Source organism: Haliotis rufescens, unplaced genomic scaffold (assembly GCF_023055435.1).
Source record: "Haliotis rufescens isolate VD_foot unplaced genomic scaffold, xgHalRufe1.0.p SCAF_26, whole genome shotgun sequence".
NCBI lineage: Eukaryota > Metazoa > Mollusca > Gastropoda > Lepetellida > Haliotidae > Haliotis > Haliotis rufescens.
This window is the reverse complement of record NW_025963957.1, coordinates 4,530,001-4,554,177: the sequence shown is the minus strand read 5'-3', so window position 1 is coordinate 4,554,177 and position 24,177 is coordinate 4,530,001. Positions and strand designations below refer to the sequence as shown.

At 40.1% G+C, this 24,177-nt stretch overlaps 1 long non-coding RNA gene across 1 annotated transcript in view; it reads right to left on the bottom strand.

The window, feature by feature from the left end:
• Window positions 1-6,559: 6,559 nt before the first annotated feature.
• The window catches only part of LOC124147313, a 25,162-nt gene continuing 7,544 nt past the window's right edge, over window positions 6,560-24,177 (bottom strand). The window contains exons 2-3 of the long non-coding RNA XR_006862777.1: window positions 8,495-8,704; window positions 6,560-6,818 (exon numbers count right to left, since the gene is read on the bottom strand). This is a non-coding gene — a long non-coding RNA (uncharacterized LOC124147313). The remainder of the gene's footprint in view (window positions 6,819-8,494; window positions 8,705-24,177) is intronic.

Genomic DNA, 24,177 nt, shown 5'->3' with positions numbered 1-24,177 from the left:
CAAATAGTCGATCTGCGGATTCCATGACAAATTAAACGTCCAACTTCAATATACTTATCGATAGAATTAGATGCATAATCAATGGTACGAATGTACTGCAGCTCTTATCAAAAAAATTAGTCAAAGAGTTATACTTGATTTTTTCGCCATGAACAATATTTTGCAACGAATGTGTTGCTGAAATTAATATTAGTGTGCAACAACAGTTATGGATGCCTGGTGACAGTAAACGCTTAATGATGATTTGAATTTTTGTATGAGGATTCTGGTGCTTGAAAGAAGAGACTATACATAAGAGCTACAGATGGCTGAGAAAGTTATCATTTTAAGCCAAAGTAAACTTTTCAAGTTTTAATCTATGTCTCGCTATTGCAAACAGTTTGTAAACTGTTCAGCAAAAGTAAAGACAAGTGTTAAGTCAGCGAAGGCAGCATGCGTCCTGAATATCCCAATCATAAGGGAAGTCGGGAACTGGAATCTTGTCGGATGAGAGCCAGGTGTTCCATATTCTTCTTGCGGTACAAAAGTTTCAGACTGTCACACCTAAATATAGATATCTTACCAGACAGGGATATTGTTGTTTCTTTATTGAACATCGTTTATCTCAGTATAGGTTTGTATAAAATACAAAGGGTCCTCGTGGTGTACCATTCAGTGTCGTCGGAAAGACTCGTCTCTTGGGAGCCTGACTCAAAACCTCGGACATCAAACCATTATGGATGTGACAGGATGACCTTGTTCTCGGTACAATTGTAAGAATAGGTGGGCCTATGTTTTTAATGCATGTTAACTATATTACCACCTAATGATACGATTAACTTGTAAGATTTTGTAAATTTCCTTATATTATTGCAAAATTTGGCCGCGCTCCACACTGTCTGTCAATGGTGTAAGGGAGGTAACTCTCACTAGAGTTAGTCGTATATGCGTTTGTTTGTTTGTTTGATTGATTGACTAACGCCATAATAACAATATTCCAGCCATATTACGGCGTAATTATTATATACTGAACAACAAAAGTTCCTGTGGCATTGAATAATATTTAATGCAAAGTTATGTTTTTTACCAAATCTGAAACAATTTCAGTTTGCAACAGATAAAAGACTCCTGTAAGTGTTCAAATGGTTTTAATTTGTCAAACTGACTTCGGAAAATGCGTGATTTCATTAAAAAAAACATATGAACATGCCAAAATGTCAATTTACAAATCAATAGCGTGTGTGTCTTCCTCTGATTGCGATGCAAGCAACACATCTTCGTCTCATGGAATGGACAAGGCGTTGCACAAAGTCCTGCGGGATATCTGTCCATATCAGCTGGAGCATGTTTCGAAGTTCCTAGAGTGTCTGTGGAACACGTGGTTGACGTCTAAGGCGCCGATCCATCTCATCCCACATGTGCTCGATTGGTGAGAGATCAGGGGAGTGAGCCGGCCAGGGGATGACATTCACGTTGTTTTGTTGAAGCGAATCCTGAACAAGTCGAGCAATATGAGGCCGGGCGTTGTCATGTTGAAAAGTAATGCCTGGGCCATGACGACGCAAAAACGGTACAACAATAAGGCCGATGATCTCGTCGCGATTTCCCTCTACCACTATCAAACGGGTCCTCTGTCTTGCTGTAATCTCACCCCATACCATAACGCTGCCGTCCCCGAACCGATCATCTTCCATGACACAATGATTGACGTAACGTTCACCTCGACGTCGGTACACTCGAATCCCTCCATCGCTTTGGCTGAGGTGAAAACACCACTGCACCACTGTAGACGTGTTTGACAGTGGTTTCCTGTCAAAATTGGATGTCTGGCGGGTCTTCTGGCGACAATCCCTGCACATCTGAGGCGGCGACGTACGGTTTGTGCAGATATTCGTTGAAGGCCAGGGATGCTTCTTGCAGTCACTGTTGCTGGCTGGAATCGATTTCGTAGGTGTGTTGTTCGAATCCAATCGTCTTGACGATTATTGGTTACACGTGGCCTGCCACTCCGAGGATGGTCTCTGACTGTATTCGTATGTTGCCAACGTTGCCATAAACACCAAATGTTTTCTGTGGACGTTAAATTGTCTTGCAACATCACATTGACCTGATCCTGCTTCAAGCATACCAATGGCTCGCAGACGCTCGTTTTAGGACAGGCGTGGCCTTTCGTAATGTTGAATAATTGCGTAATTTTGTTGTTTTTCTGAGTGGTTGTTGTCAGAACGATGCTAAACAATGCAAATGGAATCCCGTTAACGCACATGTTTTTATACCCATTCTTTGGTAGTGAAGTGCATGGGGCTTGCATAAAAGTCAACTTTTGCATGTAATGCATGCTTTTCTGTAGCAGTTGCGTTTTTGTGACTTGATTCCATACATGCACTACAATATTGAAAACCAAACTTTACTTGTTTGAAAAATACATTAAAATATTGGTGTCACGGGAACTTTTGTTGTTGAGTATATAATTAGGTGGGTGTATAAAAGTCTTAACTATTGTAGATAGAACACGTTTTCTCCCTTAGAAACTGTTTTTGCTCTGTTTTTCCTCCTTTAGTCAGGTCCAAGCAAAAATACTTACTTCATTCATGTTAATAATTGTATAATTAAGAGTATAAAGTAAATATCATTTACCTTCAATGTCTTGAATAATCACAGGTTAGGTGATGGTTAGGTGGGTAGATGAGCAGGTGATTCCATATACTAGATACTACCAAATGTCGGTTTAAGATAGGAAATGTAGTCATGAAAATGTAGTATATCCAATGTGAAAGATGTTTGTCTCGTTCGCGTTTCAAATGCAGCAGTTATCTGCCAGTATTAAACTAAATTTAAGACAATTTAACTAAATTAGACAACTTTTAGTGTAAGGTCTCATGCCGGGAAAATTTAGTAGCTGTATATCAACCTGTGTGGCTTTGTTCATATCCAGTAGGCTTTTAGTGTAGAAGTGTAGTGCAAGAAGCCTTAATTACGACTGCTGTATACAAGTGCAGAGATTCTCCTTCATTTAACTACAGACAAATATTTAAGATATATGTTCGTTTTGCAACACAGTATCAGAATATAGGTTAAATATTCTGAGAAAAAACTGAAAACACAGTATGGCTGGTTATTCCCAAAGTATAAAATAGTGATGAAACTTGAGTTTGCGAAGAGGTGAGAGTACGCTGCCCCACCAGTATCACCCGTCACAAACACATGCAAATCCAAGTCAATTATTCATCTGAAAGAAATTGCATTATCCACTATTTATGATTTTGTCAGTGTAACGTCAAATATGGAATGTCCTCCACATGTCTACCATAAAACGTTTTGAGATCTATAGTCAAACAGGCGACTAACGGGATCGGGTGGTCAGGCTCGCTGACATGGTTGATGCATGTCAACGTATCACAATTGTGTGGATCGATGCTGATGATGTCAATCACTGGATTGTCTGGTCCAGAGTCGATTATTTACAGACCGCCTTCATATAGCTGGAATATTGCGGCGTTAAACAACAAACAATCTTTTGTCAACACGCGATCTTAAACTCGATTTCATCTGACTTCATATTTATGTAACTTTCTGATTAAGGTTTACGTAGCTTGGGGCATAAGATTTTCTGTTCCCAAGTTGTGTTGCATTAGATATGTGTTTTCCCACACCGGAAGTGATTATAACGTTTTTATTAAAGTTGCTACAGGAGGTGAAAAGTTGTACTGCAATGGGCATTTGTCTTCCGAAACCAGAAATGATGTCATTAAATCGAAAGTACTTAGAACCTTGCTTTCAATATTGTCGGAATGATTATGGAAATGTTTTGTCTCGCTTTTATTTACAGGAATAGGACTTGTATTTAGCAAGTGTTTTACAGATTAAATCCAGAGGGATGGGGCTACGTTGTACCGCATTAGACATGTAAGTAGAAAAGAGAATATTGTTGACCTCCTCGTACAGAAAATGTTTTCTCATTTGACTAGAAAGATAAATTGATGGTCTTTGCTGGTGCTGTTTAAGCTCTGAAACCGATTATTGTCTATATTCCTATGAAGATCCGGGTAGAATATATCTTCAGCAACCCATACTTGCCGTAAAAGGCGACTATGCTTGTCGTGAGAGGCGATTAACCGGATCGGGTGGTCAGGCTTGCTGACTTGGTTGATGAATGTCATCGTATCCCAATTGCGTTTTTCGATGCTCATGATGTCAATCACTGGATTGTCTCGTCCAGACTCGATTATTCACAGACCGCCTTCATATGGCTGCAATATTGCTATTATGGCGTTAAACAATCAAATAAACAAACGCATATACGACTAACTCTAGTGAGAGTTACCTCCCTTACACCATTGACAGACAGTGTGGAGCGTGGTCAAATTTTACAATAATATAAGGAAATTTACAAAATCTTACAAGTTAATCGTAACATTGGGTGGTAATATAGTTAACATGCATTAAAAAACATAGGACCACCTATTCTTACAATTGTACCCTGAACAAGGTCATCCTGTCACATCCATAATGGCTTGATGTCCGAGGTTTTGAGTCAGGCTCCCAAGAGACGAGTCACTCCGACGACACTGAATAGTACACCACGAGGACCCTTGGTGTAAATATTGAACGTTTAAAACTTGCATGTGTTTGACTTTACTTGTTTCTGTCTCCACCTCCATTTCAGGCGAGATGACACTATCTTGGATAAGGGTCCAACGATATTATTCGTCTTTCTTAATTTGATTATTTCTGTTTTGACGATACTCGTGCTTACACATTGCAAATGAAAAAAGGAACTGCGTTAAAGAATTGAATTTATGAAAGTTTTGTCTTGTTATTTCCTTTCTTACAAATTGGCGTGGAAACGTGACCAAATCTTTGGTAAAATGAACCATCATGACAAGGGTACCTTGAAACCAGTGATCGGTTTCGCGGCACCCCATGTCATGGATGCTGCCGAAGGTAAGCACGAGGAGACGTTTTGCTAACGACAGATCGGTTGGCTCATGCGCTGATTAAATGGGGTCCTCCTAAACATTGATTTCAAATAACTTTCATGTTACAATGTTTATAGATACTTCGTTTTCTAAGATTTGCGTGGTGTTATGCTAACTAGATGTACTGAAAAGCTCCGTTCATCAATTCAACATAGCATCTTGCAAATCGTACAGAACGAATTGTTTATCTCCTTAATGAAGCCGATAAATTATTCTTGAAAATTTGTCAAATTGGGATAATTGAAAACACATTTCCTGTAAAAGACATTAAGAATTCGACGATTTCAAAATGAAATTCTAAGATTTTGTTTCTCTAAATTAAAGATTAAATATATGGGGGAGTGTTTCTGTATTTTATACAAACCTATACTCAGATAAACGATGTTCAATATAGAAACACGAAATCCCGGTATGGTAAGATATCTTTATTTAGGTGTGACAGTCTGAAGCTTTTGTACCGCGAGAAGAATATGGAACACCTGGCTCTCATCCGACAAGATTCCAGTTCCCGACTTCCCTTATGATTGTGATATTCAGGACGCATGCTGCCTTCGCTGACTTAACACTTGTCTTTACTTTTGCTGAACAGTTTACAAACTGTTTGCAATAGAGAGACATAGATTAAAACTTGAAAAGTTTACTTTGGCTTAAAATGATAACTTTCTCAGCCATCTGTAGCTCTTATGTATAGTCTCTTCTTTCAAGCACCAGAATCCTCATACAAAAATTCAAATCATCTGTAAGCGTTTACTGTCACCAGGCATCCATAACTGTTGTTGCACACTAATATTAATTTCAGCAAAACATTCGTGGCAAAATATTGTTCATGGCGAAAAATCCAGTATAACTCTTTGACAAATTAACGTTTTATTGATAAGAGCTGCAGTACATTCGTACCATTGATTATGCATCTAGTTCTATCGATAAGTATATTGAAGTTGGACGTTTAATTAGTCATGGAATTCGCAGATCGCCTATTTATAGACAAGTTTCTTATACCTAGGAAGCCAAACCCTGGTTCAGAATAAAACTACATGTTTTAATATTAATGACGGTTTAAATACGATGGTAAAAAAAGTCAGTTGACAACGACGATGTCAAAAGAGATGTTCAAAGTAAGGATGTTTTACCAAAGATATATGGTTGGTTTTCAGATGTCTTTCTCTTCAGAAAGGATGTCAAATGTCAACACATAAACCAGCCTAAACCAACGGTTGTAGCGAAACAACAGGCCACATGACCAAAACTAGTCTAAGACCAGTTTCCAGAAGACTTTTATAGATATCGATAGAGTTCACCATAATTGAGTAAGTAGACTTCACATTATTTCTTGAATAAATTAAATTAAACTTCGGTAACTATGAAGGCTTTGCATGATACAATGGTTGTGTACCAACATTATTTCTCAAAATGATTGATTATTTGTGTGAGCGAGCGCGAAATGCAAGTGCTATATGCTAGAAGGGTATCTACACGTTCGTGTAAATGACGTCAGGGTATAATCTTTTCTACGTATTATACGTGTCACATTTGAACGAATTTTCTTTTCATACAAAAATAGCACCAAATATAACACCATAGAATGAAGAACAATCATACTATTGATGCCAATATCATTTTATTGAATGCATGAAATGCATGGCGTGATGTGATAACACACAATCACAGACACTGTATCACCCAATGATCACGGCAGCCGGGTGAAGCTCGTTGATGGAAATATTTTCTTCCGTATTTCTTCGTTCCCCAAACATAAGCTTTAGCCGCCTTTTTGCAAAGCCACCGTCTCCCGCAAATTTCCCTCATATTGTGGTAAAACTTGTAATCACATGTTGCCCTTGATATTCCATAAGCTGCAGCCTGTGAAAACAGTAACATTAGTGTAGAATGTGTATAGAATTATAACTGATATTTATTAAACGCTCATGACTAATCGTCAGTTCGACATGTTGCAATAATTTCCATTGTGCAAATCATATATCAAAAGCGTAGTATTCAAATAACCTCAAGAAAGAGGACAAACCAGTTGGTTTTTATAGCAGGAAGCAACCAGCGATGATGTTGATGGCTTTAAACCCCATGGGTGTATTTTTTGTAGTTCTGTAATATGAACGCTGTGTGTGATTTAAAGTCAAATGTTGCTGCAAGCATACGTTTGAAGCCAGAGATCATAGAAAGACTTATGCACTCTTCAAAGGAAGTAGTGGATACTCGGAAATAACTTAAAATTAACTTAAAATCAGGAATGTCACTACAGGCATGTGTGTGGCGCTACAAACATTTCTATTTCATGAGCCCTTATTATTTTAAGAGGATACATTTATTGCACACACCACCCTATGTTTGTGAATGTTTGTCAGGGCTGATTTCATGTCTTCTTTCTGGGTGGATGACTTGGGTTCTTTAAGGCGTATGCTGCAAGGTGAGGTTGAGATGTTGAAGAGTAGGCTGGAGGTGTTCACAGGGCTGCATTCGGACTTGGCTCCTCTGTTGAGAGTTGCAACAATTGCACTGTTATCTAGGGGAGATGGTTGCATAGGTAGTGTATGTACTGATCTGTGAGATGGGGTTTCATGTATACTCAGGTGGTGATGACTTCAGAGACGTTGACAGAAAATGTCAAGGAAGGGTATTCGGGAGTTTTAGTGAGTTACCATGGTTATTGAGGTGGTTGAAAAGGGTGGTTGGAACTTAGTTTTCTGCAAGGATATGGCGAAGGCGTCGTCAACATTTCTCTACCCAAGACTGGCTGGCGGGTAGGGGGATGTGGCTAGGTTAAATTCTTCAAAGCTGGTCACAAAGATGTCTGATTAGTAGTGGGTAACCAGTGGCATAATAAGTTCTTCCAGCAGACACACGGCCTTCCCGTTCAGTTCATTCAGTGAGCTTGTTTTTAACTCGTGGTCAGTCAAAAGTTTAAGGTCAGGTTCTTCATTATAGAAAATAGCCATTATTGTTACCTGTTACACATTTACGGCTTGGTAATACGTATCTTAAGATATCGGATTTCAGTAGGATGTCTCTCAAAGCCGGGTCGGTATTGCTTTATGATATAAACGGTCAACCATGACAACAATAGTCCACTGTTTTAGTAGGTGGTCGATTTGAATTAAGGAAACACCAACAGTAACCTCAATCCTCCAGACGCGATACGTTCTGAAAAGTGAATGTTGTGAAAGAATACAGCCTCTGACTATAGGCTTATGCAGAGGTGTAGATTCTAGTTTTTTCTTCATTTTTAGGGGCCGAGTGTTTTGGGTATAATAAATCATTTTTATTTGGTATAAAAGCATTTTTTACAACACCATATGTAGCCAAACCCCAATAAGCAGTTTTGTTCAAAGTGACCGAAAACTAGTCAACTTAACATGTTTATAATCACAACTGCTTGAGGAAGGTACTTTTCAATCACTTAGATTGTAGATGATGGACATAAATCGCAGAACGTTTGATGTAACCTGACGAACAGGTCCCCATACAGCATCTTGCACAATCAATGGCAATTGCAAATGACAAAATATATCTGAAACACTTACACATGTATAGCAAACATCATGTTTGTTACAAGCAGATTTGAACGTGTTCTTGTAGGGTAACCACTTGACAGGCAATGTGCAGCCATTGACGAAATGGTTGCGATCACAGATCCCGGCCCGGTGCTGTCTCCGTCTCCACCCAAAGGCAGTTGCATCCCCGGTGAACAGTAGCACACAGGCCAGAGCACACCACGTGTACAGCAGACGCATCTGTAAACGTGCAAAAAAGTAAGTAATGTCTTGAGGCAGAATTTATATGAACTGTAGGCTATTAGACAACAGTGTCTTTTTCAGGAGTTGCCAAACTGTTGCGTCAAATATTCATATTACAATAGAAATGTTCTACTTTTAGATACCATGTGTGTACCTGGGGTGACATGTGTCGCCATGACCCTATTGCTAGTCATAAGAGGCAACTTGTTTGTCGTGGGTTACACCCTGTGTCTGTGGAGGAGACGCGCCTCCAAGAGGTCTGCACATCCGTTTCCGGTGGCGTGCGCCTCTAAGAGGGCGTCGCATTCGTTTCCGGGGGTGCGCGCCTCCGGCTGGAAACGGATGCGACGTCCTCTTGGAGGTGCGCACGCCACCGGAAACGGATGCGCCACCCTCTTGGAGGCGCGCACCACCGGAAACGGATGCGACGCCCTCTTGGAGGCGCACGCCACCGGAAACGGATGTGCAGCCCTCTTGGAGGTGCGCACGCCACCGGAAACGGATGCGACGCCATCTTGGATGCGCACGCCACCGGAAACGGATGCGACGCCATCTTGGATGCGCACGCCACCGGAAACGGATGTGCCGCCACCTTGGAAGCGCACGCAGGACCCATCATGCCCTGCGCGGATGCGCAGTCACGTGACCAAACCGAAACCGGGAGTGACGTCATCAGAGGTCACGTGGCCCTCTCGACCAATCAGAAGCCAGGAGCGGTCCTGTAGTACTGCACCCAACTAATAATGGTGTTTATGTGGACGTTAAATTGTCTTGCAATATCACGTTGACTCGATCCTGCTTCAAGCATACCAATGGCTCGTAGACGCTCATTTTAGGACAGGTGTGGCATTTCGTAATGTTGAATAATTGCGTAATGTTGTTGTTTTTCTGAGTTGTTGTTGTCAGCACGATGCTAAACAATGCATATGGAGCCACGTTAACGCACATGTTTTTATACCCATTCTTGGGTAGTGAAATGCATGTGACTTGCAAAAAAGTCAACTTTTGCATGAACTGCATGCTTTTCTGTAGCAGTTGCGTTTTTGTGACTTGATTCCATACATGTACTATAATATTGAAAACCTAACTTTACTTTTTTTGAAAAATACACTACAATATTGGTGTCACGGGAACCTTTGTCATTGAGTATATTTCTAAATCCTCTGCAAATACACACAACCATACCTCATTCTTTAATAAGGACTCTAAACAAGCAAGGAAGACAAGAAAAAAAGCTGATTTCTGTTGATATTCTATTGTACACAATTCATAAATATATTGTAAATGCTAAGGCCCACCGTATACTAGTATATAAACAAGAGGACAAAGTCACCAGTGTCCCTCGCAACGGTAATTACTTGTGAATCAATTAATGAAACTTGAAAAAATCAGAAAACAAACGAAAAGCACCAGTTCACCACTAGACCTATCTTTGTACCAAGTTTTGTGAAGAAATATAGAACGGTCCTCAAGATTTGCCCCGGAGACGAGCACTACCACCATTTCCAACCTAACTCAAAGTTGTTACCATGGAAACTTGAAAAATATATTTTTCAAATTGTACAGTTTTCAAGATCTGCTACGGAAACGACATCTTGCACCGACGGACGCACGTGGTGCGAGCGGACAGGGTCCATTTTAATGCCTCCCGCATACCAATCTTGGCCAAAGTATGTTTTAAATATAATTTGCCATACGACCATATTGTTTGTGTGTTACTTGTGTAACGCCGCACTCAGCATTATTCCAGCTATATGACGGCGGTCTGTAAATAATCGTGTTTGGACCAGACAACCCAGTGATTGACATCATGAGCATCGATCCACGCAATTTTGATACGATGACATACATCAGCCAAGACAGCGAGCCTGATCACACGATCCCGTTTGTGGCCTCTTACGACCAGCATAGACACTTTTCACGGAAGGCATGTGGGAAATTGGTGCCTCTATTCTTTAAGGGGTGCCCATTTCTGGTGTCCCCCGCCGTGATATTGCTGGAATATTGCTAAAAGCGGCGTAAACCCATACTCACTCACTCACTCACTCTTTAAGGGGTTGACCCACAAGATATAGTGTCAAACGTTCCCTTGAAGATACTTTTGACACATTCTGTCTATTTATGATTTAAATTGAAACTTCGAGAGTATTCACTTTATACTTCAAAACAATACTTACTACTTTTAAGGAAATATCTACAAACAGATTAAAGGGGCTGCAATGGGTTCGAAAATGGCACCAACATGTGTAACATTTGTCCTGTGATATCAAGAAGAAGGTTTGCAGATGTTGTGACTAAAACATGTGGTCAAGAGTTTGGAAAGTTTCCATGATGTGTGTTAGATAGATGTTTGCAAAACCTTGCATCCCTTTTAGAATCACAAACAAGCGGCAGCGTCCAACTCATGACAATTGAGATACATTTAGGACACTGCTAAACAACATAGATACAAATTTACTATGGAAACGGATTTAAATTAAATCTTGACACTGAGATTATGAAGAATGACACTAGAGTGGATACTGTACCAGTACCTCAAGTTTTCCCCCTTTCATCCCAGCCACACCAAAAGAAGTTTACCTCAGAACATTAAACGAGGAATATGTACCAGTGTGTCTAATGAAGAAACAGGCTATCAGTGTCCTCTGGACCTAAGGGCTACTTATTGATGAAGGGATATCTGATAACTCATAGAAGATGGAATAGACAGTGTTTCGTTTTATGCAGAGGATGCCGATAGTCTATGCCCGTGAAGACTACGCCCTTACTGGTCCCGGGAGCGCAACCATGAATTTTCCTCCTGAATACCATATGTGGCTCAACCGGGCCGACACCGTCTGGAGCCTAGTTGAATCATTCATGCATTTAGTCAAGCAAGCAAAACCTAATTAAGACGGGCCGACCTTATGTTTAAGGTTTCATGCACACAATTCCGATTCATCTCACTGTTCATTGTTCTATTTGTCAAATGCGACCGAAACCCGGTCCAGTGTAACATGTATGGCATGCCCGTTGGTCACACGTTGCACATGGATGCTAAACGGGTGCTCATCTCGTGTGCAAACCTTTGAACACCGTGCCACATGCATATTACATGCGTTTCTAAATATTTTGTATTCTTCTCAATGTACTTTTAAATGTACATTTAACATGATGTCATTCTTGCGTTAAACCTGCAGTATAAAGGCTGGACAAATTTGTGGATAGGAGATTTAGACAAGAAGTATGCATCTCCATTGATTTCAATTGTGCTCTCTTCTTTGCTGATCTGTTTCTGTAAGCATACTGGTCAGAACAAGGGTATTTGATCTTTAAGCTTCAGGTATATAGATTATATAGGTATTCTGATGTCATCTGGTCAAATAGGCAGTTCAGTGGACTCAGTTTAAAGTAGACATTTGTTATGAATTTGGAAATGGTTTCATCGCTTTAATTTTCATTGATACTGCAGGTTCTAAAATGTTACTTAAAGATATATTAATTAATCCTTAGTGGAACCTTATACCTAGTAGAATAGTTTCAGAGAACATGTTTCTTTCGATGGACAATCATACCATACATGTATCATAAGATAATATGAAAGAACATCTTTGCCAGTTTACTTACCTTGTGCGGCCCCTTGCCAAGTGCTATGATTCAAGACTATTTGAATGCTTATTTTATACAACATAAGTGTGAACTGGATAATGGCCTGAATTTAAGGCGGGTGTGAATGTGTACTGTGAGAGTGCAATAGTTGACACACAGCTGTAAAATTATATATCACCTGTTATTCAATCACGCCTAAATCTACATCTGTCGCAAACGTAGCATGAACGCTCCTTGTTTTGTGATGTTGTCTTTGGCAGAATGCACAAAATGAAACAATTGGAAACAGAATTGGAATAAACTTATTCTCTCCCAACCAATTTCATCAAAAATCTGGCTGTTTTACACGTCATCGATCCCAATTGCGTGGATGGATGCATCATTGGATTGTCTGTTCCAGACTCGATTATTTACAGACCGCCGTCATATAGCTGGAATATTGATAGTTGCGGCGTTAAACAACAAACCACCAACAACAACAACATGGAGCGTTTGTATTTGTTCCTTCCATTAGGGCCTAAAAATGTAACCATCATTATTTTTTTCATCGAACATCTTGGTTGAAATAACACTTCAGATATTGTCACATACATGTATAAGGCTAGTATGTTAACTCATAAATCTGCCAAAGCCATGCAGCGGTACAGTCAACGTTTTACTTGACTCTAGGAACCAAAAGACATAGAAATTACTACAGGAGCGTCTGTCAGATACCATTTATCTGCATAAACGAGTTAGCTACGTTTTGAAACAACGATTTGTTAGATAAATGGTATCTGACAGGCACAAGGGGGGTAATCTGTTTCTTACACACCCTAAAATCGCACCATTTTACAATCGAATAGATGCATATTTTCTCTATTCTCATGATTCTATTCACTGTGGCACATTAATACATAAGAACGTTCATAACTTTTGTCGTCACCCGGCCTACTGCTTACTACCCATACCTAGTGTGACTCTTCACAACATGTGTTTCTGCCATGTCAGTTGATTGTCAGGGCGATGATGATAATGCAAACTAGACACGACCAAAGAACATTGATCAAAACTCTGAAACCACACAGCCTAAACAAAGACGTAGGTGAAAGATTCACAATAATCCTAAACACATCATTTCAAGGACATTCTTTTTATTCACAGTATTTTAGACAAGTGGAATTTATACCATTCCATTGTGAAAAATCAAAGGATTTGTTTGAGAAATAATATGTGAAAGGCAGCACTTCTTCATAGGTACCAACTAAGTGAAATTTGGGCACAGGACATTTAGGCAAAAAGTCAGTTTCCCCATTGGCATCAATTGCGCCCCATTTACTGGGATGTTTCTTTACACGAGTCTGAATGTAGAATTGGCAGAATCAAAACCAAGGAATTTGACCAATAAGTGAGTGAGTGCGTATGGTTTTCGCCGCTTTTAGCAATATTCCAGCAATATCAGAAATGGGCTTCACACATTGTACCTATGTCGGGAATCGAACCCGGGTCTTCGGCGTGACGAGCGAACCCTTTGGCCAACAAGTTTAACTTAAAGTAATGTGAAAAATGGATTGCGCTTTTGTTGCAAATATATATTCGTAGAAGGTATTTGAATGTCCAAGTGAAAGTGCTGAAATCACACACTCCAGAATCGGATTATGGAGAAGGTCAGTTCGTACAAGGACACAAACTGAAAAGGGACAAGCTTAGAGGGAATACGCATGCTAAAGGATAGAAAGGGAGGTGTTCTTGCAGCTATCACAAGGAAGCGAAATCAGCTTTTTTTACAGCAGAAGCGAGATGCTGAGAATAAGCGACATGAAGAGCGACTTCATGGAACAGAGAGAATCATAGATTATGTTTCTCACAGGAACTCTTAATCATCTCGGAATTCTATTAGCTCAACTAGATTTGCTTGTGCTAAGGAACAAGCAAGCTCAGGCGAACTATTTGTAGAGAAATCTATGTTGGAACAATCTAAGAAAGTTCAGGAACTTAAGCCGGACATTGAAATTACCAGAATGCAAGCCAGGCAAAGGGCATATTCTGATGTAGCAGAAACAGACATGAAATACAAATACACCCCTGATTATCCGACTGTCTTTGATGTTCAGGCTTACGTGTTTGATAGTCCAGTTAGTGGCAATGTTAGGCCACGAGTATTGGATGTTTCCATCTGGTCGAGAAGGTAATCAGACTGATGTTTTGATTCGGCAACTGAATCCCAATGTTGAAGAATTTCATCCTTCATACATACCACGTCTGTTCCTTATACATCATCATCTATGCAAAGACAATTCGAACACATTAACAGACGGCCATAGCGATCTTTTTGCCACAACCAAGTGCCAACGGCATTTGGCACTATTATGGCATTTGATGCTCGTATTGTTCCACGTACTTCCAGAGATACACACAGATTGTACTATCTTGATCAACAGCTGGAATGAGAACCCAGGCTGATTGTACATGAGTTCTGATGATGGTTATCAAAATCTATTATATATTAATATGGTGATCCTCACATCCTTATGTTGGCCAGAGTTGAGACAAGAAGATGGTCACTGACTAAAGCAGTTCACCTACTTCCTCCACCTACCTATGTCTTTATCCAATGAAGAGCGTGTCCAACATGACTGTGCTGATTCATACTCCAAACATGCATGCTGTTGCTCTGAAGTTTTCCATCTATACAGCTCGTCTCAAGGAAATAAGAGTATGTCAGCATCCTGTCCAGTTTATTGATTTTGCATCAAAATCTGCAAACCAGCCTGATTAAAGTAATGTCTAAAAGTGATGTTCACTTCCATAAGCAAGGTAAAGGTACCAAGAGAGATAAGCATCTGGTACACACAATTAACTCCTATCATGATTAATCCCCTGAATATGCAACTGAAGGCACCAACATATTTCTTAAACGTGTTTTTCTTTGCTAATAAGCAGCAGAATATCTGCACGTGTACACAGCAGACGTAATTTAAATTGACATATCGTCCATTATAGTCCATCACTTGGTTGTCTGGATGTTGCATTGCAGGAGAACTTTCCTATGCAAATTGTGTGAGTGGCAGGTGCATCCTGCAGAGCAGGGCCCTTTTCGCGAACACCTGGTGTCATCACTGATTTTCAGTGATCTATTCATATATATTTTTCACCGATATTTTGTCTTTTACGCCCATTTCTGACGTCCCCCGCTATCATATTACTGAAATACTGCTAAAATTGACGTAAAACCAAACTCACTCACTCATTCATGTCAAGCAATATTCCAGCAGCTACAGCCTTTGGTGTTTATACTTCACAACTTTTAAGGTACAATCTTCTAAAGAGCGTCATACGATTCTTGCTCAAAATTTGTTTGATCAGGGTTACAAGGCCTCAATGGTTCAATATATGGGTGATCCCGGCACAGTCGGGTTGGTTAGACTAATCATCAGCTGAGGGCCCTTGCCTCCTCCACACGCAGCGAATGGGACTTCTCACAGGATGTGCTGCCCAGTCCAACCCACCAAAAACTTTCTGAAGACTCCCCATCACTGCAGCCTTCTGCATTGTCAGAAGGGCTGTATTCCTGGTAGCAAACCCGGGTACTCTCCCAATGTCAGTCAAAATATTGGGAGGTACAAAGCCTATCCGAGAATGTGAAGACTCCCCATCACTGCAGCCTTCTGCAATACCAAGAGTGTCAGAAGGGCTGTGTTCCTGCCAGCAAACCTCCTTATGTCAGTCAACGGATTGGGAGGTACAAAACGTAAGGCACCGAGAACAATGGGGAGTCAGACAACTTGGTACTTGGTATGCAAGTGTGACATTTCATATTTACACTGTTTTCCTGATTCTTGTCAATCACATTAGTGTAAAAAGGGACAGAGCATTGGATTCAAAGGACAAGACCAGGTTTGTTGGCCTGAAAAGGGCTTAGGCTGTATTCGGGTTTATCCCAAAGAATTATCATTTTCCATGACGCCCTCATATCATAAACGGATCTTGAGTCAAAATCACAAAGCATGACGCCACATCATTATGTCACTGAAGATACTGAACATCAAGCGACAACGTGAATTCATTGTATAATCTACATTTCATATTTACACTTTGATTCAAAATTGCATATTGAGGATGATATTATTATTATGATTGTTATTATTATGCACAGAGTATAACAAAAAATACAGAAAAGAGGATTTGGGTGATCCTGGCACAGACCGGCTCATTTCATCTCATGGCCCTTGCCCCCTCTACACGCAACCCAGACAGCGAATTGGACTTCTCTCAGGAAGCGCTGCCCAGTAGATCTAACCCACCCAGAACTTTTCAGAGAATGTGAGGACTCCCCAACACTACAGCCTTCTGCATTACCCAGATTGCCAGAAGGGCTGTATTCCTGGTAGCAAACCCAGGTACTCTCCCAATGTCAGTCAACAGATTGGGAGATACCAAACTTAAGGCACCGAGAACAATGGGAAGTCGGACAACTTGGTACTTGGGATGCAAGCATGACATTTCGAAAGCGAGGTCCGCACATTTGCCATGTTTTTCCTGAACCTTGTCAATCACATTAGTGTCAAAAGGGACAGAAACTTCAATGATATAAATGATTTCATTGGATTTATCAAAAAGGACAAGATCAGGTTTATTGGCCTGGATACGTCTGAGGCTGCAATCGGACCATATTCCAAAGAATTTTGTATTCATCATTTTCCATGACGTCCTCTACATATTCCGGGTCGTACCATTGATGGACCCCTGTTTCAAAACCACAAGCATGGCGAAGACGGTTATAAAATGATCGAGCACAAACGTGCACAAAGCATTTTTTTCATGAAGAGCCTCCCCGTTAAATCAAACCAGCCCTCCCATTATTATTGGTAAATATACTATTCAGAAAAAGAAACGCATAATCCGTATTTGCTGAGAAAATGTTGTATATTCAAACATGAATAACTTGGTAGGAATTGAACTTGAGTACATGGAATTTTACATCCGTTTAGGAGAGATCAATGTCTATACAATGATGTCCATAACTTGAGGTAAGGCAGTCACAATATTCCTCAAACGTGAATGGAGTATCAATATCTGTTGTGCCCACCACGTGCACGAATAACAGTTCTCACACGCCTTGTCATGGAATGGATGAGACGCTGGATAACGGCCTGGGGAATCCTCCGCCACTACGCAGAAATGCAGCTAGTGCATGGAGAGTTTGGGGTTGATGTTGACGCTGACGGAGACGGCGATCAAGTTCATCCCACAGGTGCTCTGTTGGGTTAAGATCTGGGGAACGGGACGGCCAGGGGAGCACGTTGACATTGTAAGCAGCGAAAAAGGTCATTGTGACACGTGCCGTGTGGGGCCGGGCGTTGTCCTGCTGGAAAATCTCACGTTGGACGTCAATGACTGACAGGATGGTGTCTCTGTAACTTACAGCCGTCAGGTTTCCCTGGACGTGGACAAGATCGGTACGATCAGTGTAGGATATCGCCGCCCACATCATCACACTCCCTCCACCAAATCTCCACCAAATCTGACGAACGCAGTTAGGGACATAACGTTCATGAACACGTCTGTAGACCCGGTTCCTACCATCTCGTCTCTGCAACAGGAATCTGGACTCATCGCTTAACCAAATGCGTCGCCAGTTGCGAAGGTTCCAGGCCGTCACGTTGTTACACCAACGGAGATGATGAGCACGATGGTGACGACGTAGCACGTTCCCGACGTAGGGTCTCCTGGCTCTCAGTCCATTTTCTCTCGGCATTCTGGCCTGATACCCTTTAAGTCCTGGCGAACTGGCTGCAGTGCTCTCACCCGTAGCAGTACGGTCACGCAAATGGAGGACCCGGATGTAGCGATCCTTGGCTGGTGTGGTGACTCTAGGTCTTCCTGTACGGAGACGGTCATTTGTTGTGCCTGTTTGGTTGTAGCGAGCTGCAAGCCGTGATATTGTGCTTTGGCTAACATTCAGACGTCGGGCAACAGAAGATTGGGCCTCTCCAGCCTGAAGTCTTCCAATGGCGATGTTCCTTGTGGCAGCATCAAGACGTGGCATGTTCATTTGGCTTGGAAACACCTTCTGAACGAATACTTATTTCAGAAAGCAAGCTTGCTTTTTATTGCCAAACACTGCATGCTTTTCCTGCCCAATTTCAACGTGCAAGATGCCACTTGTTGCGTTGTGGCGATGCATTTCTTACTCATTCTCAAAAAATCACATCAAAGTCAACATTTTCAAGCAAAATCGATTTGTTGCAAACGGAAGTGTGTTAATTGATGCTCTTACCAATATTGATACATATTTTGACGATAATATGAATACAATAGGTATTATTTTCGTTTTGACATGTCAGGAACACCTATGCGTTTCTTTTTTTGGATAGTATATAAGCGATTTAGGGAAAACCGAGGGTGGTGGGATTTATCATCTGACATAATTCTTCGTGTGTGTCAATACCGTGAATTTCTTGTCTCGTCCAATCAACAACACCAAAATGATTTGCCCCAAGTTTTCCCTTGATATGAGAATTCTGGAGTTTGTCCCTAATCTGCATCCCTAAGTAAGTGTAGGTCTGACCTTCCACGAGATGGTCCATTAACCCTTCCCCCAAGTAAACTGATTGATCGTCCCTCTTCTACCTTGCCACGTTTCAGATGAAGAATGTTGCATTTGTCGAGTCCAAAGGACATGCCGATATCATTAGAAAAAGCACTCGACAAGGAGAACCTGGTTTCTTGGAGGAGATTCTTCTTTGGCAAGACGTTCAAGGTCATTCATATAAAGGAGGTGAGAAAGGGGTTTGTGATCTGTGCTGAGGAGGTCCAGGATGATAACCTTCCTCTTTGCTAAGCAAAACGCCTAAAGGAGAAAGCGTTTTATCGTTTTTGTTAGTGTTGTGAAGAAACCGAATCTTTCTCACAAAATGCAACTTTTAGTTCACTTAACAATGTTATTCAGTTTTGGTCTGGGATAGAATATTATACTTTTACAAGAACATAACATTTTTAAACCCCGAGGTGATAAATCGATATTTCAACAGCTGAATTCTCTATTTCACCTGCATCCGATACAAGCTGTGTTGTCAGTGCAGGAACTGATCAATGCAACAGGGTATATGATGTCGTGGTGCATATCTATGGTGGCCGAGAGGGGACATCGCACTGCAAACACGAAAACGTCGTTTTTTTCCGTATATGGTCATTGGACGGAAAAACGACTAAAAATTCATTAAAATTGATTAATTGGTCAGCGTCTAGAAAGTGTCCAGAAAAGGGTCGAGTTTTTCAAGCGTAAAATGGACGGAAAAACGATGCTTTTTGCTCCGCCTTGTACAACTGTTAATGGCCAATCAGATGGCGCTGGTCCCCCGACGCACGTGATGTCCAAGGCTTCCTTTCGGAAGCTTTAGGTTTCGTATTTCTGGGATGCCTTGCTCTAGTATCTGTCGCGCGCAGTGCAGCGAGATTTGCTGATAAGCTAGTTTTAGGATATGTAACATGTTAATGGAATTCAGACACGCGCCAAGAAGTCAAACCAAACAATGTTACTAAGTTTATTGTGGTAACGGCTATGTACAGTTACCCCTATCGGACAATGGGTTGTGTTTCATTTGGTTATAACAATAACTAAGTTTTTAATGTGAAGTTTACTAGATATACGACTTGGACGCGAGGTCGGTCACATGACGTTCTTCACGTGACTGTATTCTTGAAAAGGCGTAAACACTGACTACTTCCACATTCCTGGGGAAAACCCTTGGAATTCCCTGGTACGAATTCATACAGAAGCGTGGTTGCAAGCCCATTTAAGTATACCCTCGCTACAACCCATCCCAGAGAGAAAAAAACACGAAAAATCCAAACTGTCGCAGTGACAATTTACAGAAATCTATGAATTGACCTTAGTATCTGTTTGACACATCTTCACAATCACCTTTCAATGATCGGCCAATTGATCAGTGATGCCAAAGGCTTGAAATAGCCACAGGTTAATTAACAACTTCGAAAATATCTCCCGTCACGTTTATCGTGTCGGCCATTTTGACGTATTGTACTTGATGTAAATGTATTACGACGCTGTCATTGTAATTGACTCACTGAGGTAATTCTGTAAAAGATCTTCTCATCTAATGAGGATATTGTTTAGAATATATTTCTCGTAAACATACTAAAACATATGTTCCTCGCTTTGGGGGGAACTATTTTATTCCGGGGTGGCCCATTTAATCTAGTAGTGAGTCAAGGCACCATGCGTGATCTGTTATTTTATGTGTTTAAATTACGATTTGGGGCGTTAATAAAATACACTGACGCAAGTATATTCTATTCAAATCAATTTTACATATTACATAACATCACTGCACAAAATATGAACAATTGCAGTAACACACTACGGTAATCGCATTAAACATCATTTTCAACTGTACAGTATTTCAGTATTTCAGTTATATCATGGTGTATCAAACTGATGTGGGATAAAAATCCGAAGTGGTTCAGGTCATCCAATGGGTGTTCGGGAAAAGGTGAGCGTATCCTGCCACACAAGTGGCACCCGTCACAAACACATGCAAGGACAAGTCAATTGTTCACCTGAACAAAGCACGGAAACACACAATGATGCCCGTCCTCAGTTTAACCGAGCATGTAAATTATTTTGTCCGTCAAAAACATGGACGAGTATAAACAATATGTTCATTCACGTAATACATGTCATACATTTGACAAAATGTATTGACTCGGAGCATTATTGTTAATCACAGCGTAAGCAGTTGAACTCATCACCCATCCCATTATTGATAACCCTTCTTGAAGATCTATGAAATCAGAAGCTGCAACACTCTATCTTTTAACTGGCATGTCAGACTTCTATTTCATTACTCAGTTTTATTTGCACGGATTACTATGGAAGGGACATTGTCTCGTTGTCGCATTGTCGCATTGACGCCTTTACAAAAACAAGCAAAACGTGTCAAAATTAACAAAAGCGCGACAATTGGCCATTTGTCGCATTGTCGCGTGTTCGCATTGTCGCTCTTTGATAATCCTTTTCTGTATTTTACAAAAGGGCGACGATGCCGTAACGCGACATTTTCAAGGTCAAAATATGTCTCGTTGTCGCATTGTCGCCCCATCACAAATGTGTATAAAAGGCGTAAAGTTCAGTTATTGTTACAGTTAGGAAGTTCAACCTGATAAATGTACGTCTTGAAATGAAAACACAAGTCCGTCCGAGAGTCCATAACGTTTTATTGTGAGCTCTTCTCTAAAGGTGCTTAGTGTTCAACTCCCAGTTCCAAACACGTAGTACCTCCTCAATAATCCACATACCTCCAGTGCAGTGGTCTTCCGGACGATCTTACTCTTGACCGTATTAGACAACTGACGAGTGCACGCCTGACCTATGACCTCGTTGCAACACTCGTGATGTGTTTGCCGAAGGGAGAGGTGTAGGAAATGTGTGCTCCAGCCCAGCGCAGAGCTCGCGACACACTGTATACTGATGTATACAGTGTATTGCAGTTGATATACTGTATACTGCATGTGATATTTATTTGCGGAAATGTTACAACTTTCAAGATTCAAGATTCAATTTGCATATATTTCATATACAACAGACCGCCGTCATATATCACTGGAATACTGCTGAGAGCGGCGTTAAAACAAATTGTTTTCATAATGGAGCGCTGCAGTCATTTAAAATAGAACCATTTACATATGTACAGAAAATATATTATTAACCAGGTCTTTGGGAAAAGATATCAGATTTTTATAAGCAGCCACATAGGGATGATAAAGGACCCCTCGCTGATTAGGTTCTTGTTTACTTAAGAGCAGAGTTGGCCATGTTAGATGATATAACCAAAATCCGGGAGCTCCGGCGGGGGGCAAGCTGGTCTTGTTAGTGTATGGTATAAGCTGTGACGTTGACCCAAGAGAATAATGTAAAACATGAGGCCAACTCAAGTCTATAATGATTGGGAAAGTCTAGATTTCCACAGCTCTAGCCTGAAATTAAGAATTGTTCTATGCTCCATTTTAATTGTATTATTTTCATTTTGTAGACATGGATGGACCAACCAGGAAAGAAATTGATGGAATATTAATATCACATGTTACCACTGATCCAGTTAAATTCATCACACAATAATAAATTAGTATTTGACATTACGGCATTTCATTATTAGGGCATGATCATGTACATGTTCACTGTAGTAATGTACACACCAGTCAACTTGATTATAATTTTTATCAAAGTGTAGCGCGGCATCAACGATTACTTTATGATATCCTCACTTGTCATCGATATATTGACATCGAACAATGGACGGCAATTCGAAATTCTTATGGATAGCTTCAATAGGGACAGCGCCGGTGTCAGTACAATTTTCCTAGTTAAAATAAGTATCTACAACATATAATCTGAAGCAGACAAGAACAATATTTTTTTATTAATGCTTACTTTCATTGATAGAATTAAGGCAATCTAGGCTTGCCAAATCGTTCTAGACTTGAGCTGGATTCCTTTTAAATTTATTCTGTATGGTCTGGGAGACGAACGGGCGTCAGTATCGCATGGAGAACTGGGACAGCCTTAATCAGTGTAATCGGATATGTTGTGGAGTTTCGGTTTTGGGCTGTTTGCTGAATATATAGAATTGCGAGTTATGTATACTCTGTATTCTTTCGTCATGGTAGCATATATATTTTCTATGTTGCTTTTTGAATTATCCACAAATAATGAGAACTACAATGTAAACCTCTCTCTGGAGATATGCAATACTACTACTGAAGGGCATATCTGAAAAATGGGACTTCTCGACAAATATTTCTTTCTTAAATACTACCCGTTACAGGCATTCTGATCATTATATCATACTTTGTACAGTTCAAAAGTCAAATAATGGCAAATTGTGTATCTTTCTACATTTTGAATTAATTATATTTTCTGAAATAAAACCTTAGCATCAGATAGTGATATACACGAATATGATCTATACTATTATAAATGAATTATCAATTTCGTATTATGAATTAGATAAACAGAAATATGATAGTAAAACAAATTATTTTAATCTATTCTTGTGAATAGGTAACGAGAGATCTAGGCAACGCACTAACGTAGCCATTTATGAAAAATGAAATATTAAAAGTTTAGGGGTTTGAACATGCACATTGAATGACAGGGAAGAAAGCAACGCAATAATTAAATTATGAATCAAATTATGTTATAAATATAACAGAATATTTAGAAAATATAACTTTAATTTCTCATTGTTGGAAGGTGTTTAATAATTATATAGATTTTGTTTGATTGTTTGTTGTTTAACGCCACACTCAGCAATATACCAGCTATATGACGGTGGTTCGTAAATAATCCAGTCTGGACCAAACAATTTAGTCATTATCATCAAGAGCACCGATCTACGCATTTGGGATACGATGACATGCATCAACCAAGTCAGCGAGCCAAGTCGCCTTCGTACAAGCTTGGGTTGTTGAATGCCTATTCTAACCCGGATCTTCACGGGTATTTTTTTAAATAATAAGGTACAATGAAATTCTGTATATGTCCATAATAAGTGTGTATAAGTAGATGGATAATATGTCCATACACGCCAAGTAAATGGTATATGCATTTAATTTAATTTAAATGCAAATGATTCAATGATGAGTTCTTTCACAAGTTCATATTTCAAGGCATGTATTTATTTGATATTCATAATAACTCCACAAAAGCTACACAATGGCAACAAAACGGTACCAGCATCACAGATACCAATAATACATGAGATACATATAATTACTTTAAAGTTAAAACATGTATCTAAATAGAAAATTAAAAGGATACACTTCCGACATTTTTCGTATTTTGTTTTCGTTTGGAGAGAGAAGTTGTGATTGGTATCTGA